Below are 15,942 nucleotides of genomic sequence, written 5' to 3' on the forward strand. Positions count from 1 at the left end.
TGAAAATGGAAGGCAGCTTCAGCTCGGTGTGGACTCTGAGGACTGGGGGCAGGTGAAACGGTCCAGCAGATATGCCTGCCACCAAGCCTGAGCACCTGAGTTCCATCTCTCCCCACCTCCCGGGACCCACAAGGTGGAAGGAAAGAGCCACCTGTCTCCCGTACCCCTCCACACACGTATACAAATAATAGATAAATAAATGCAATGGGTTCTGCGGATCAGTAACATGTTTAATGTCTGTTTAACAAAGGAATCAAAAGATTTTCCCTCTGTATAGTTTTGTGTTGGGTCGGGTAGTGTGGTGTGCACACCTCAGAGGGCAGAGGACAAGCTCAGGCGTCAGCCCTCGGGTGCCTTCTACCTTTTCCTGGAGACAGTCTTGTGGTGTCTAGGGACCTTGCCGTGTAGGTCAGGCGCTGAGCCACAAGCTGCCAGGCCTCCATCTCCTGCCTCCCACTTCGCCATTGCTGGACCCAAGGCACCGCAACCAGTTTTCTACGTGGGTTCTGGGGGTCTGAACTCATGTCCTCATGAATTCAAGGCAAGAACCTTACTAAGTGAGCCAGCTCAAGGCTTTCAAACATCTTAAGTCAATCCTAATATGCAGTGAGGCATCTTGGGAAGACCACACCCACCCAGGCTCACCCAGCGTTTTTTACTGATTTATCGAGTGGCTAAACAGTTCATGGCAAGAAGGGGAAAGATTAGCCTGACCAAATCAATCTTTTTTTTTTTTTTTTTTTTAAATGTATAGTGTTCTGCCTGCGTGTATGCCTGCAGGCCAGAAGAGGGCACCAGACCTCATTACGGATGGTTGTGAGCCACCATGTGGTTGCTGGGAATTGAACTCAGGACCTTTAGAAGAGCAGCCAGTGCCATCTCTCCAGCCCCCAAATCAATGTTAAATGTGCAGATTTGCTCAAGAACGTCAGGGTTGCAAACTCTGACTTGCTCCTTTACAGATTCGCTTTAATCTGGAAGGGTCAAATCCAGCAGCTCAGAAGCCTGGACACTGGATGAAACCCACAATAGTGAACAGTCTGCAGCAGGGTCCAAGGCTGTTCTCCGTGTCCAGGGAAGCCTCCACCGCACACAAGATTGATCAGCAAATATTTTTAAATATTTATCTGACTTCCTTAAAACTAGTGGCATTGTACTACAAAAATTATACAGAATAAATGATATGCAAGGCATGGTAATTCACACCGTACAGCTTAGCACTAGGGAGGCTGAGAAGGAGGATTGCTTTGAATTCAAGGACAACTTGGGCTGAATGTGAGACCTTTTTCCAACCCCGCCCCCCAAAACACCATACAAACAAATAAACAACAACAACAAAAAATGCTCCCAGTTTGGGCAGGAGGAAGAGAAAATCTGTGTGTCTATGGATGTCCATGCATCCCATCTATCGATAATTAATGAAATACTATATGGTACAAAGCATTCACTTCATGTATTATAAATTCAACTACATATGAGATCCTGTGATCACTTCTATTATCATCTCCTCTTAGGAAAAGCCTGGCACAAGTTAGGATCTTAGTAAACTGTAATCGCTTTATTCACTGAAGACAAGGGGCCTTCTAGTGACGTGTGTGGTCACCCTCCCCCTCCATCTTCCTGGTGGACGGATCCTGCAATGGGTCATTCATCACAGCTCCACCAAAGACCTGTCTCCTTTCCTCTTGTACTGAGGTCATTTGGCCTTTTGTCTAGGTTCAGAGGCAAGGGTTCCCAAATTCATACACTTACGTGGGCAAGGTAGACTCTAAAATAAACCTAGACAGTGTAGACATGGAGCAAGGTGAGACCCGGGCTGGTTTCAGGAGCGAGCGTACTTCCCAGACAGGAGAGATGGCTCAGCCAGTATAAAGCAGTTGTGGTTCAAGCAGGAGGACCCAGACTTGACTCCCCAGAACCCGTGTAAAATGTCATGTCAGTACTGGGGAGATGGAGAAAGGGGGGCCCCAGGGGCTTACTGGCCAGCCAGTCCAGCCTAGTCAGAGAGTTCCAGGCCTGAGGCTGACCTCTGACCTCCACACTCACATGAACACACACACACACACACACACACACACACACACACACACACAGGGCGGGGAGAGAGCTGACTTTAACCCAGAAGGAGCAGAGCAACAGGAGATGTGCCCGCACCTGGAGGAAGTCACTTTTCCCAGCCTAATGCCGGCAGGAATGCTGAAAAACAGCCCAATAAGGAGAACATGCTAGAAGCCCAGAATCCTCACATCTTTGTGAAAGCCGTGGCTGCCCCTGGCCGTCTAGAGAACATCAGACTGCTTATTAAGATACTGTGATTGTCCCAGCACTTCCAGAAATAGTGGTACCCCTTACAAAAAAGAAAACAAGGGCTCTGCCTGGTGCATAACCAGAGGACAGTGAGAGGGGAAAAGCCAGGCTGTGAGCTCAAGCTTCTCACAGGGCAAAGATGATCTGGCTTAGGTGCAAAAAAATATAAGAAATGGGGCTGGAGAGACTGCCCAGCAGTTAAGAGTATGTACCGCTTGTAGAGGATCTGGGTTTGGTCCCAGCACCTATATATTCAACAGCTCACAACTGCCTAAAGCTCCAGCTCAGGAGATCTGATGTCCTCTTCTGGACTCCTTGGGCACCTGCGCCCACACAGGTACATACCTACAAGCATGAACACACACACACACATTCACATAACTTTTTAAAAAATATGAAATGTTTAAAGAGAGAGAAGGTACGAGAAATGATTCAGTGTGAGCAGGGGCACAGGCATATCCCGGCTGTGCCTGTGGGTTCGTGTGCCCATCCAAGTGCACAGATCGCTAGCCTCCTTTTCTGGATTGTCCCCATTCAGCGGACGAAGCCCAGACACCAGCCTGGAGACTTGGTGTTTTAACAGAGAACAATCACCAAGGCCATGAAGCTCTTGTGATGGCTTGGATAACACTTTATTTTCAAATCAAATCTCTTTGTCTATTTGGGGGAGCGGGAGGGAAGAATATTGTATTTTCATTCAAAACTCTTCCTGAATCCAGGAGGCCGCCCCGGTCAGGTGGGGCCGAGCTATTTTTAAGTTGCTATCACCAGAGAAAGTAAGAGGATGAGGGAAGCCGTTCAGGAAGTGAATGGCTTTCCACTCTTTTTTTTTTTTTTTAATGCCGTCTGGTAACTGCTGAACGGCTCACCTCAGTTTCTGGGATGGCTGAGTCAGGAGGAAACACCTGATTAGAGGAATCCACCGCTTTAGCTCTCGGCCATTCAGAGGAAAGCCCCCCTCCCCTGCCCTGCCCACGGTTGTTCAGGAACCATGACAAATCTGTCTGATTGCTTACTCAAAAGAGACCAACACGAGGGTGTAGATGGAGATTTCCCGTCATAGATTTGTGCAAACATGGTCATTGGATCTTTGACAAAGAATAAACAAAACCCGTGGAAGAAAAGACATGCAACAGGTGGTATGAGCAATGGATGGTCCACCGAGGAAGAGGAAGTCAGTCTTTTAAAGACCGATTGGACATGGCTCATAGACCTCCATAAAAAGCATAAAACCTAAAGCTTGTAGAAGGAAAGGCGGGGTAAGCCCCTGTAACTTTAGGTTAAACGAAGAATTCTTGGAAGTGATAGTCCAACAGCCCCGGCATCATTCATTGTAAAAGGGACACGGTATCCCACAGGTGTGTCTACACAGGGACAAAGTCTCAGGAGAAACCAACGGTGACAGCACCTTGACCGTGGCTTCTACCCTCCGGAAGTGTGAGAACTGCATCTGCTGTTTAGTCAGCCCAGCCTGTGGGGTTCTGGGCCAGCCCAAGAAGAGGGGACTCCACACCTGTGGAAGAACTCACTTGTGTTTGCCAGAGCTAGGCAAGAGCGTCTTAGTGGCTCCACCCTTTGCCTCATCCTTCATTGCTGCCACCAACCATCAGTTCACAACCACCTGGTTCACAGACTTCAGCCCTTCAGTCAGCATCTTTGGAGACTTTGTGTCTTCCTTTGTTCCCTTGACCTTAGGGTGGCCTCACCCCGTGATAGGTAAGCACTCTATCTCTGAGCTGTATCCCTAGCCCATCTTGGGTTATTTTGAAAAATGTTTCTGCTACTTTCCTCATCCCCACAAGCATCTGCGTTATGTTCCCTCTTTGGCCACAGGAAAGTGGCTGTTACCTCCCCTGCCCCTCAGGACCCCTTTCCCTCCATCTCTCTTCAGAAGACTTAGAAGTACTCTGTAAATAAAACAGTGCTCGGAGTTCCCCATCGAGACATCAGCTATGGTCTAGAAAGGGGCGACTGCATCCCCTGGGACTTGCATATCGAAGCTCATGTATTAGCAGCATGGTCTCCTAAGTGCTGGTGCTAAGAGGAAGTGTGGGGCCCTGAAGAGGTGGACACTACTGGGAGGTCCTTCAGTCTTGGGGACCACTGCCCTTGGATGGATTTACGACATTCTCGTGGCATCTTGGGTTGGATTTCCTGAGTGGGCCTTGACAAAAGAGCAAGCCTCTCCATCTTCTGGCCTTGTGTCCCCCCTTGTGACTGTCATGATGTCATCTGCCTTAGAGTCCTCAATCAAAGCATGAGGCCCAAATAAGGGAATGTTACGGTATGGAACCTCTAGAACCGGAATTTAACAAACCACTTCCTTTAAAATTTATCCAGCTTCAAGTATTTTTGTCACAGAGGTTTCAAATGGACCATTCAAATAGCCCAACACTTTCCCTTGGGACTCCAGGAAACTAAGAAAGCCCACAAAGACTACCCCGGAATAGACTGTGTTCTGCCTGGTGGAGATAACAATCTCACAAAGTGGTGCTGGAGGCCTCACCAGACCGCTACCCCCTACACCACTCAGAGACCACAGTGTTTATTGTTGACACACGGTTGAGAAAATCAAGCGCCAAGGAGAGCATGGCTATTCCCACACAGGTTTATCAGAGTATATACTCTACAACTGATGCTAAGAAAAGAAAACTTCCCCAATAAAAGCGGTCAAGGTCAGCCCATCCACACCAAGGACATTGGCAGGAAGAGCAGAGGGGAAATGTGTGATGATACCCAATACCAGTCAGCCTTCATTATTAAACTGCTTCTAAACAATAACCAGGACAAGTGCTTAATGACAGGTGCCAAATGGGATAGCTGTTTTCCAAGTGGCTTTAATTCCTAAATGTACTGTAAAAAACACAACATTTTCTTGGATCAGGTCTCTGTCTAAGCCTAAGCTTCTTGCGGTCATAGGTGAAGGGGCAGAGACAGGGACAAGCTGGTCCACAAACTGTAGGATTCTTGCACTATCATCATATAATGTGTCTTCACGTAGCTCTCATGTCTGCATGGACAACATGACACTTCATACCCTAGTCAATGAAAGGCTATCAACAATGTCCTATTAACAAATGATGTGTGGGCCATTTCCCTCTTCTCTAATGCATCATCCATCACAGTCACTTCCCAATGCGTTTTCCCCTATCACTATGGCAGCAACCATCAATCATAAGCAACTAGTACAACAGTATCCATCAGAAGGAAAAAGAAAGCCCTTATCTCCAGCCCATGTGGTTTCTTTTCAAATAATGGCCTGTCTCTTGGTGAATTCTGGTCATATTATAACACTGGATAGCCAGTTGCTGACACTGGAGGGTTCCAAGCGTTTCTGAGCTCTTGGCATCAAGGACTGCTCAGATTTCAGTTTCCTCTTTAATGCCCGATCAAGAGCAAGATTACGTAAAGCCTTAACCTTCCAGCCCGTCTGTGCCATAGTCATTAAATGAGATGAAAATGATCACAAATAGGAGACAATGCTGACCGACACAGGGGAGCCAAAGGCCCCTCAAAAAGGAAAGCATGAAATAGGATAGAACTCAGCCACACCTGCAGCTCTGTGCCCAGGCTGGCTCTATGAATTCTTTTGATTAACTCCTTCTAGAAGCTTCCACAACCAAAATATCTATGATAACTTCTTCAGGTTAATGGAAACAACCCAGTTAAAGATACACGGAGGCATGGCTGATATTACTAAGGAGCTACAATAGCTTTCCACCATGAGCCCCCTCACTCCCCGCACCCCGCACCCCATGCCCAGGGACACAGTAATTCTTCATCTAGTCTATAACTCAAAGTTAGGGAAGAGCCCAGAGCTCCCAGAAAGACTATAGCTCAGGTAGACAGAATATATAACTAACACCGCTGTCTGGACTCACAGGTCCACTGACATCTTGCCTTTACTCTCCCGGTAAGTGGCTTTCACATGTCCCCCTTTAAAGCCTTAAGTCTCTCAGGGCAGCAGAGGTGTGCAGCTGGGGGACATTGCTGACACTCTACACTGGAGAGTTAGTGCCACACAGCAGAGGTGTCAATACGTAAGACAGAAAGGGTCTGGTCAAGGCTGCGACACTCAACCGCAAGGCAGGGTGATAGTTCAGTCTAAGTCAAATGCACATGTGCTGGGATGCTCACTAGGAAGTTGAAGAAGAGTTGACATTAGTCACAAAAGGTAGACAGATTGGTGAGACAGCTTAGAAAGAAAAGATGTTCCAGAGGAAAGCAGGTTGAAGAATAAGAGCCAGTGATGTTGGGGGTGGGGGGGGGGACACAGACCTCTAAAGTCCCCAGACTGTTTTCTCTCATCTGTGTTTCCTAGATTTTACATAGAAACATGGATTGTACATGAGCACATGGTGTGACAGTCGAAGCAAAACTGTCTCGGGGAACAAAAAAGACTGACGAGGGAGTAGATGAGAGGAGGAGGAGGGAGGAGGGCAGGGAGACTGTGCTCAAAGTACAGCATACACACACACACACACACACACACACACACACACACACACATGTATAGAAATGTCCTTAGCCAACCTACTACCATATACAATGAATATACACCAACAGGAATACGTTACAAAAATAAAAACTAAAACATAATAGAAAAAGCTGGTTAACATTGACAGAATGCATTCTTTAAATAGTTTCACTAAAGACTTTTGGCCATCTGGGGGATTATTCAAGAAAAAAGGCTGACTCTGGGTAAGGAGAAAGTTTCATGTGCTTTCATGTTTCTTGTTTATTCATTAATTTCATTCATGTCATTATTCAGCTCTCCTGTCGTGTTGCACTTTAATAACACAGACTCCTGGTGTCCCCGGGGGAAACAAAGGGGATTTAAGTTTCCTCCAAGTGTCATCTGCCAGAACCTCAGCTGCTGCCCGGGTCCCACACTCCCAGGCCTGGTTCCTGCCACTCAGCTCCTGCGCCAGCCTTGCCTGGTGCATTCCTCCAGAACCAAGCCTTCCCACACTGTCTCCACAGTCCCTAGGCCTGGATGTGCATGCAGCTCCTGTGCCAGCCTTGCCTGAGAGTGCAGATCTCGCTCGCCCCTCACTACAGCTTCTTCTTGCAGTAGATGGAGAACATCACAGAAATCCACAACTGGTCAACAAGGCAGAGTACAACTGCCCATGGGGTGTACAGTCATCTATGATACAATCCCCTACCTAAGGCTCGAGAAACACTGGAGCAGAGGGTGTGGAAGAATTGGAAGAGCAAGAAGACCTGGATGGCTGCTGGGAGACAGTGTCCTCTAGACATGACAGAGAAGCTGTGCCATGAAATCTCAACAATATGGTCACCTAAATAGGACCTGCATGATCATACCAATTGGTATGCCAGTGTGGATGGGGGGATCTCACAAGGCCCCACCCTGATGAAGAGCTCCAGACAACTGATGCCTGCTGAAAGCAGGAGAATCAGTCTTCCCTAGGGTCAAGCCCACTGATAGATTAGCTCATCCCCAGGGGACAACCCTAAACACATGCGTATGAATAACACTAAATGGATTCAGCAGGTTGTGTGTCTGGACACACACACACACACACACACACACACACACACACACACTTCTTTACATGTACATACATGTATGTAACAATAATTGAACATGCAGTCATGAGTTGGAGATTGAGTGGGGGGCACATAGAGGACTTGGAGGGGAGGGAGGAGGGATGGTGGTACACATGTATGAATTTCTCGAAAAATATTAAAAACAAATAAACCCAACAAACAAACAAAAAAGTGTCATAGACTTGCCATTATTTGATGCCCCCCCCCCAAAGTTTCTCCTTGATGGGATTTTTTTCTAAACAACTTCAAGCAATTGTTTAATTTCATAGCTGCCCAGACAAATGGACAATAAGACAGATGACACATTACCAAAGAGCCGAAATAGGAAGGTTAGAGAGTGGATGTCCACAGAGACTCTAGTGAACATCTACTATTTCTGAACTTAAGAGATCATGCCTGCGAGTTGTGCCCATGTCCAAGGCTGAAGAGATCCAAAGAGGCCCCAAGCTCTCAGTTCTGTTGAATAAAGGCTCTGCACAAGCAGGAGAAAATGGAGCCAGAACTGTCAGCATCTCGAATGTTCTTTTTTTTTTTTTTTTTTTTTTTAAGATTTATTTATTATGTATACAGTATTCTGCCTACCTGTATGCCTGCATTCCAGCAGAGGGCACCAGATCTCATTATAGATGGTTGTGAGCCACCATGTGGTTGCTGGGAATTGAACTCAGAACCTCTGGAAGAGCAGCCAGTGCTTTTAACCTCTGAGCTATCTCTCCAGCACCCTGCCCCCTAGTGTTTTTAAAAGACATGGGTTAAACCACAGCAGAGTTTCTTGGCAATAGCTGGGGAACTTACTGATTCCTACTGATAGAGAAAAGCTGTCCAATTCTTAGTTGACAAACAATTAAGTTGCATGAACAGAGACATCAGTGGTCATACACAGTAAAGGATGATTTTACAGGATTAGTTCAGAAAAGTCACTAAACAACCAAGAAACAAGCCTCATAGCAAACACTAACAGAAATGTACAATGGGAAAGAGGAATTTATTTTTAGTCTCCCCAACTTACCTTTTCTCAACCAAAAATTCTGAGAAGTTCATAGGAAAAAATAATTAGTATGAATTGTCCCTAGAAACCCAGACACTGGATTTATTAAGCCCAGACTTCAAATCTCTTAAACAAATCAAAGAGCTAAGGCAAACCATAACCTAATATTCAAGGAAAATATGAAAACAATGCCTAACCAAAAATCAATTATCATTAAAGAGACAGAATTTATAAAAAGGAACCAAAGAGAGATCTGGTGTAAAACTGTGTAAGTAGAACACAGACTTTACTGAGAGCATGAGCATAAGATCTAAACAAGACCCAGAAAGAAACAGATAACTTTAGAGTAAATCACTGAGATTATTCAGTCTGGCTAATGGGAGAAAAGCACAAATAAAAATTAGACACACACAGTACACACACATACATCTGAGCAAAGCACTCTTAGACATAAAGAAAATGAATCTCTATTTTTTTTTTCATTAACAGAACCTCACATATCTGTGGGACAATCAAGCTTGTAAACAAATCCACACTGGAATCTAGAAGAAGAGAAAATAGGGGCAAAAACACTTGAAAAATTCTTGTATTTAATTAAAAACAAAGTATAGAGCCAAGAAATTCAGCTGAACTCCAAGTAGAAAACACTCAGAGAGCCTCCCACTCAGATACAGACAAAACTGCTGAAATGCCAAGAGAATCTTCAAAACCTCAAGAGAGGTGACTCATCATGTCACATGTAGAGAAGTCTCAATAAAATTAACACCTTTTATCAGAGGCCATGCAGGCCAGAGGCAATGGGTTCCCTCTCACAAAATGCTGAAAAAAAGTAAGAAGTGTTGAGGAGTGAACAGCAAAATTGACACTCTTCTAGGATGACAAAAAGAAACATCAAACGCCATAAGAGAACGCTAGGAACTATTTTATGTCATCAAATTAGATAACCAAGACAAAACATACTTCTAGAAAACTGCCACCACAGGCCATCAGCATCTGAATGGACAAGTAGAGTCGGACTCACTTGTCAAAAGCTTCTCTGAGAGTAAGCCTCAGGATAGAGAGTGCCACAGAAGAAGTCCACCATCATCAAACAGGCCCCTAGTCAGTCACAAGCTCTTCTTTCAAAAAAAATAGAAAGGAGCTGAGGGTGGTGGCCTAGCATTGAGGAGGCAGAGGCAGGAGGATCTCTGTGAGTTCAAGGCTAGCCTGGGCTACAGAGTGAGTTCCAGGACAGCCAGGGATACACACAGAGAGACTCTATCTCAAAAAACAAAAACAAACAAATTGAAGCAATGATGGTGACTATTAAAAAACCCCTGCTAAGAAGTTTGTTAATGACAAGCTGGAACCTTCTGGCCTATGATAGGGACAGGACTGGCGTGTCCACTTTGATCACTTCTGCTCCAAATTACTCTATAGTCTAACTGTGGTAACTAGGTAACTAGTATATCCATGGTAACTAGGTAATTAGTCTACCCACGGTAACTAGGTAACTAGTCTATCCATGGAAACTAGGTAACTAGTCTATCCATGCAAACTAGGCAAGGTAAAGATGTGGATGACGTCTGGATTGGGAAGGAAAGGCAACACCACTTTTACTTGCATTATCTGATGTATAGATAATCTTAAGGAATCCACACCCCCCAAAAAAAAAAAAAAACCCTACTGGTTTCAATAAGCAAGTATGGTAGCTAAGTTGAGGGATATAACTATCCAACGAAAATAAAGTCAGTTTTGTTATTGTACACTAACAATGAGCAATTTGAAAATGAAATTAAGGAAACAATTCCATTTGTGATAGTATCCAAGAGAATAAAATAGATGGGAACAGATGTAAATATGAAACACCTAGTTTTGGACCAGTATATGAGTGCTTGTCCAACAGGTCCAGATGAGGTAAAAGCCCACAGGGACAGTCTTACTCGGCAAGGACCAGTGGACTTCAGGATACTGTAGGATACTGCTGGGACCACGCGGCCTGCATTCTCTCTTCTCTCTCGTGATATTGATGATTCTCTTGGTGGATTTAGTGTCATTTTGTCAATCTTGCATGGAATAGATGTGATCATTCCTGGAAACCCAATTTTTCTCCAATATTTTCCCCTAAAATTCTTTGGGAGCTGATGCTTCTCAGGTTCTTGTCTGGGAAGCCAGCTGTCTGAAAGAGCCTGGGAGCTGTTCTGATTCAGAGCTGACAGGATCGGAGGCAGATCACCCTATTTCTGTAAATATGTTTTGAATGATATTGTTGTTCTTGAAAATGTGTGCCTATGTCAATTACCTTTTAGTTTTGTAAAGACAGGATGTACCCAACTCGATATTTGGCCAAGCCAGCAAAATGATAACTGTTGTTTTGGGTTTAAAGATGTTTTGATGTCAAAGTTGGGAAAAACATATTTGACATATTTGTTTTTGCTGGGGGTTAATGGAGGATGGAAAAAACATGTTTGTTATTATGGAAAAGCATGCTTGTTTTTGATGTATAAATAAAGATGGCTGGAGCTATTGCAAAAAAAATAAAAAGAAAAAAAGAAACATCACTGGCAGAAATTAAAACCTAAGTAAATACAAATGTATCCCATGTTCATGGACTGTAAGACTGACTTTATATTGTTATACCTTATATGTTGACTTTATATAGTTATTCATACATATATATATATATATACACTCTAAAACACAGTGTTTTAGAGCTGGAAGCCAAAATTATTAATATGTGTGTCTAGAAAAAAATCCATTTGATGGTAGGGAAAAAAAATCAGAATAGAGACATGAAGACAAGAGGCCAGAGAATGACCACAGTCTCTCAATTAAAGGAACAATCTATGTAAACATCAGAATCTTTCTTTTCCCAATCTCAAGCCGTCTTAAATGATCAATGGGAAAAATGCACATTTGGTTTTTATTCACGTGGACACTAAGGGGTGATGCCACCAAATGTCACCAACTGCACTTGGGTTCAAGCTCGAAGACTGAGCGCCTTCCCTATCATCAAAAGTGAGGCTGGGAAGCGAGTGACTAGGTAAGTGTGACTTCTGCCCAGAGCCATCAGTAAGATAGGGAGGGACCCAGCGGGACACGCCACTCCTCTCCATTCCAGGTTGTGGGCAAGGGTCTCAGAAGGCAGCCAAAGGGCAGAACCCAGACAGCAATCTTAATTCAGTGAGAATAAACTAGTCAGACCCCAATGTTGCCCACCAAACCTTGGCAGGGCAGCCAGACCAAATAAGAAACTAACCTTGGCACACTGCACCTGGTTCCGATGCTTCCCCAAGCCCAAAGGCAACAAGTCATCCCTGTGGACACAGCCCTCTCAAGTCTTAGGGCAGGGAATGGGTCGAGAACATTTTTGTTAACCACCTCCCCGAGTTAAAACGCAGGGAATAAAACTCTAAACATCCAGGTTAGGCAATCCGACAAGAATCCAACAAGTTTTTTGGAAAGCATTAGTGTCAAATCTATCTTTTTTAGATTACAGATGAGTGAAAACATAACTCACAACTCAAAATGTTGAGGAAAAAACCTGACTCAAGAAGTGAAATAGACTCCTTTTGGGGGAGAATGGGGGCTTGCGGGGCAGTTCCTCAGGGAAAGGAGGTTCTCAGGTCTCCGTTTCCACAGCTCACATCAGTGACTTTGCTAGGTTAAACTGCTTGAAAACCTAAAGACACACAGTAACCCTGGTCCCCACACTGAGAAAAAGAAGTGGGCATGAGGATACTTCTGAAGGATTTTCTCTAGGAATATTGAGGGGGCTTCTGCTTCAGGAAGCGTATGCAACCGAAGAAAACACAGAATTGATTAAATGAAAGGGGGATGATGACATCCTATGAGAAACGTAAGAATGATAAAAAGTGAACTCAGAACTAAAAACAGAAAGAGAATGTGTACAGTGGGAGACAAAGTCGCATGACCCAAATATTAAGATTTTGATATTGGGGACTGACTATAAGCACAAAACTGATGTAAAGACTGGGACAGAATCAATGAGGGAAAAGGCTGGCTCTACCGAGCACAGAAGTGTGCATCAACCACACAGGCAGGGAGACAGCCTTAGTTAGGGATGCCCGAGAAACTCTTGACATGATGAGCAAAGGATCTGCTAGGAGCTTAAACAAATAAGCGAATACACCGATTTAAACAGGTGAAAAGGAGGAATCAACACTGCACACCGGAGTCAGAGAGAGCCAGTTGTGGAAGGTTCCTCTGTAAAACCTTCTGGCAATTGACTTCAACCCGGAATTAAATAGGTGATGTCCCAGAAGACAATTAAGGGAACCGGCTTAAAAGCAGCAAAAGCATCAGTAAAGGAAACCATTAGAAACTGCATGGTTGGTAGTTTTGTCTCTTCAAAAAATGATGGGATGACTCTTTTTACTCATGACTCTTTTAAACTTTCAGGAAGTGTATAATTCATAGGTTTGTATAATTCATGTACATATATATGTATTCTTTAGCAAAACACCAGAGAAACACAGAAAATATGCCCAAGCTATATCCAAACTCTATACATGGAAGCACCTATAATTTTTGCTGTTGATTTTTTTTTTTTTCCTGGAAAGTATGACAGACAAAATGCTCCTCAGAGGACTGTAGTCTCCATTTCCTTTTACCCCTACCCTTCTGCCCAAGCTGCTACAAGCATCCAAGAGTTCTGGATCCCTAAGGCCTGAGTCTGGGGATGCTCTTTCTCTTTTGTGATCAAACACAGGACCTAGATCTTGAGGTGAGCTCTGTCCTACTGAACTCGAAGCCCCAGCCCTGATGGCTTATTTCATGGGCGGGAGACAAAATGAATGACGAGCAACTGGGGAAAGAAAAATGCTCAACACATTCAGAAAAATGTGATGTCAGACCACCATATCACCCTGCTCCACATATAAAAATAAATTCCAATAAACTAAGAGGTTAAATATAGTCATAGAACTAGGAGAAAAAGCTGAACTCACATGCACGAGGAACTATTGTGGGAGGTACTGGAAGCTTGTTAAAAACTTCAAAATTAGAAGCCATAAATTTGAAGAAGCAGTCCTCAAAGGAAGAGATAGAAATGCTTAATACACATAGAAAGCGCCACGTCTGTAGCCACCGACAATGCATAAAGTAAGCCCTAACAATAAGACAGTCCCTTGTCCACCCAACAGACACGTCCACCACAGTTGATAATCTGACAAAGGTTTGGAAAAGGTCCCAGGGTTTAAGAGATTGTGAGAATTTAGCCTTCATATATTACACATACCAATATAATCTTTTTTTTTTAAAAAAGATTTATTTATTGTGTATTATGTATACAGTGTTCTGCCTATGTGCCAGATCTCATTACAGATGAGCCACCATGTGGTTGCTGGGAATTGAACTCAGGACCTCTGGAAGAGCAGCCAGTGCTCTTAACCGCTGAGCCATCTCTCCAGCCCTCCAATATAATCTTTTTTTTTTTTGGTTTTTTGAGACAGGGTTTCTCTGTGTAGCTTTGTGCTTTTCCTAGGACTCACTTGGTAGCCCAGGCTGGCCTCAAACTCACAGAGATCCGCCTGGCTCTGCCTCCCGAGTGCTGGGGATTAAAGGCGTGCACCACCACCGCCCGGCTTCAATATAATCTTATATGAATGTTTTCATTAAAACTTTGTAAATTGTGCCCTTTGACCCAATATGTTATCAGAAGGAAAAACAGGAGGGATGCTATCTATGCCTCATTTACATGAAGGAAAGGTAGACAGGAGACTCTGTAGGCTTTCAAATGTAGTTTAGAAAAAGAGACTTAATACCAGAAAGTGTTCGTGAGAAATGTCGCAGCCATTACCCACACATGCACAAAAGCTTGGGAGTGGCTGTCTCTTGCTGGTAAGGTTGTACTTCATTTTTCTTCCTTCTGTTGGGATGGGGGTCTCCCTTTTAGCTGAATGAGGGATGACCTTAAGCCAGCAGTTCGCGACCTGTGCGTCACAACCCCTACAGGGGTCACATATCAGATGAGCTTGCATATCAGATGTTTTTATTACAATTCATAAAAGTAGCAAAATTACAGTTATGAAGTAGCAATGAAATGATTTTATGGTGGTGGGGAGGGGGATCACCACAACATGAGCAACTGGATTAAAGGGTTGCAGCATTAGGAAGGTTGAGGACCACTGCCTTTTTTTTTTTTTTTTTTTGATGTTTTAAAATCTATTTGTTGTCTATAAACCTCTTTGGCAGAAGTCACCAAAAGCCTTTGGATTTAAGATTTTTTTAAACACACATTTATAATCATTATTTTATACAGATACAGATACGTAAATACAACATTGAGTTCAGTGAAACTCTTTAAATGTCCGAGGCTGGCTTGAACTTGCCACCTGCCTGCCTCAGTCTCTCCAGAGGTAGAATTAGTGGTTTATACCTCTATGCCTTGCTATTGCTTTCAATGTTAGATTTTCTTGTATTTCCCAAAATATTTTTTATAACCAATAATGAATCATTTTAAGAAGAATATTACAAATCACAGAACTCAAAATTCCAAGACGGTGGTGTCGAGCTTGCTCAGAGAGCATACGTAAAGTAGAAAGAAAAGAGCATTCAGAAGAGCTACAAGGAGAGACAGCATGTGCGGACCAGCTGTGGCAGCAGCAATAGACCGATGTGGTCTGCCCATCACCCTAAAATGTTATACATAGCATGCAAGGGCATCTGTCTCCGGCTCATCGCCTACAGCTCCCTTGGGCTAGCGTAATTTGAACAAGGAGGACACTCTTCGAGGCCACATGTAGGCAGAAAGAACCTTTGCCCCCCCGCCCCCCCACACACACCCCTTTCCCTCTGTAGAGCAGACCTCGGCCAGTGTGCCCAGTCTCCTCCTCCACGGAACACGTGCTCACATGCATGGATGCACAGATGAAAGGGTGCACGAACACACACACACACACACACACACACACACACACACACACACACACACACACACACGAACCCTCAAATCTCTTTCATCCACACTTACCCCTTGAACCTGCTTCCGCGGACAGAGAGGTCTGCTGTCCTTGACCTGAGACCGTGGTTTTTGTGTAACATCCCCCTCCTCCACCAGGAGGCTGCAGCTT

At 44.2% G+C, this 15,942-nt stretch overlaps 1 protein-coding gene across 1 annotated transcript in view; it reads right to left on the reverse strand.

Annotated features, from left to right (window-relative positions):
• The window catches only part of Mab21l3 (mab-21 like 3), a 41,386-nt gene extending 25,444 nt beyond the window's left edge, over positions 1–15,942 (reverse strand). The window contains exon 1 of the mRNA XM_037206941.1: positions 15,843–15,942. The gene's annotated coding sequence lies outside the window, so the exon portion shown is untranslated. The remainder of the gene's footprint in view (positions 1–15,842) is intronic.

This window comes from Peromyscus leucopus, chromosome 6 (genome assembly GCF_004664715.2).
Source record: "Peromyscus leucopus breed LL Stock chromosome 6, UCI_PerLeu_2.1, whole genome shotgun sequence".
NCBI lineage: Eukaryota > Metazoa > Chordata > Mammalia > Rodentia > Cricetidae > Peromyscus > Peromyscus leucopus.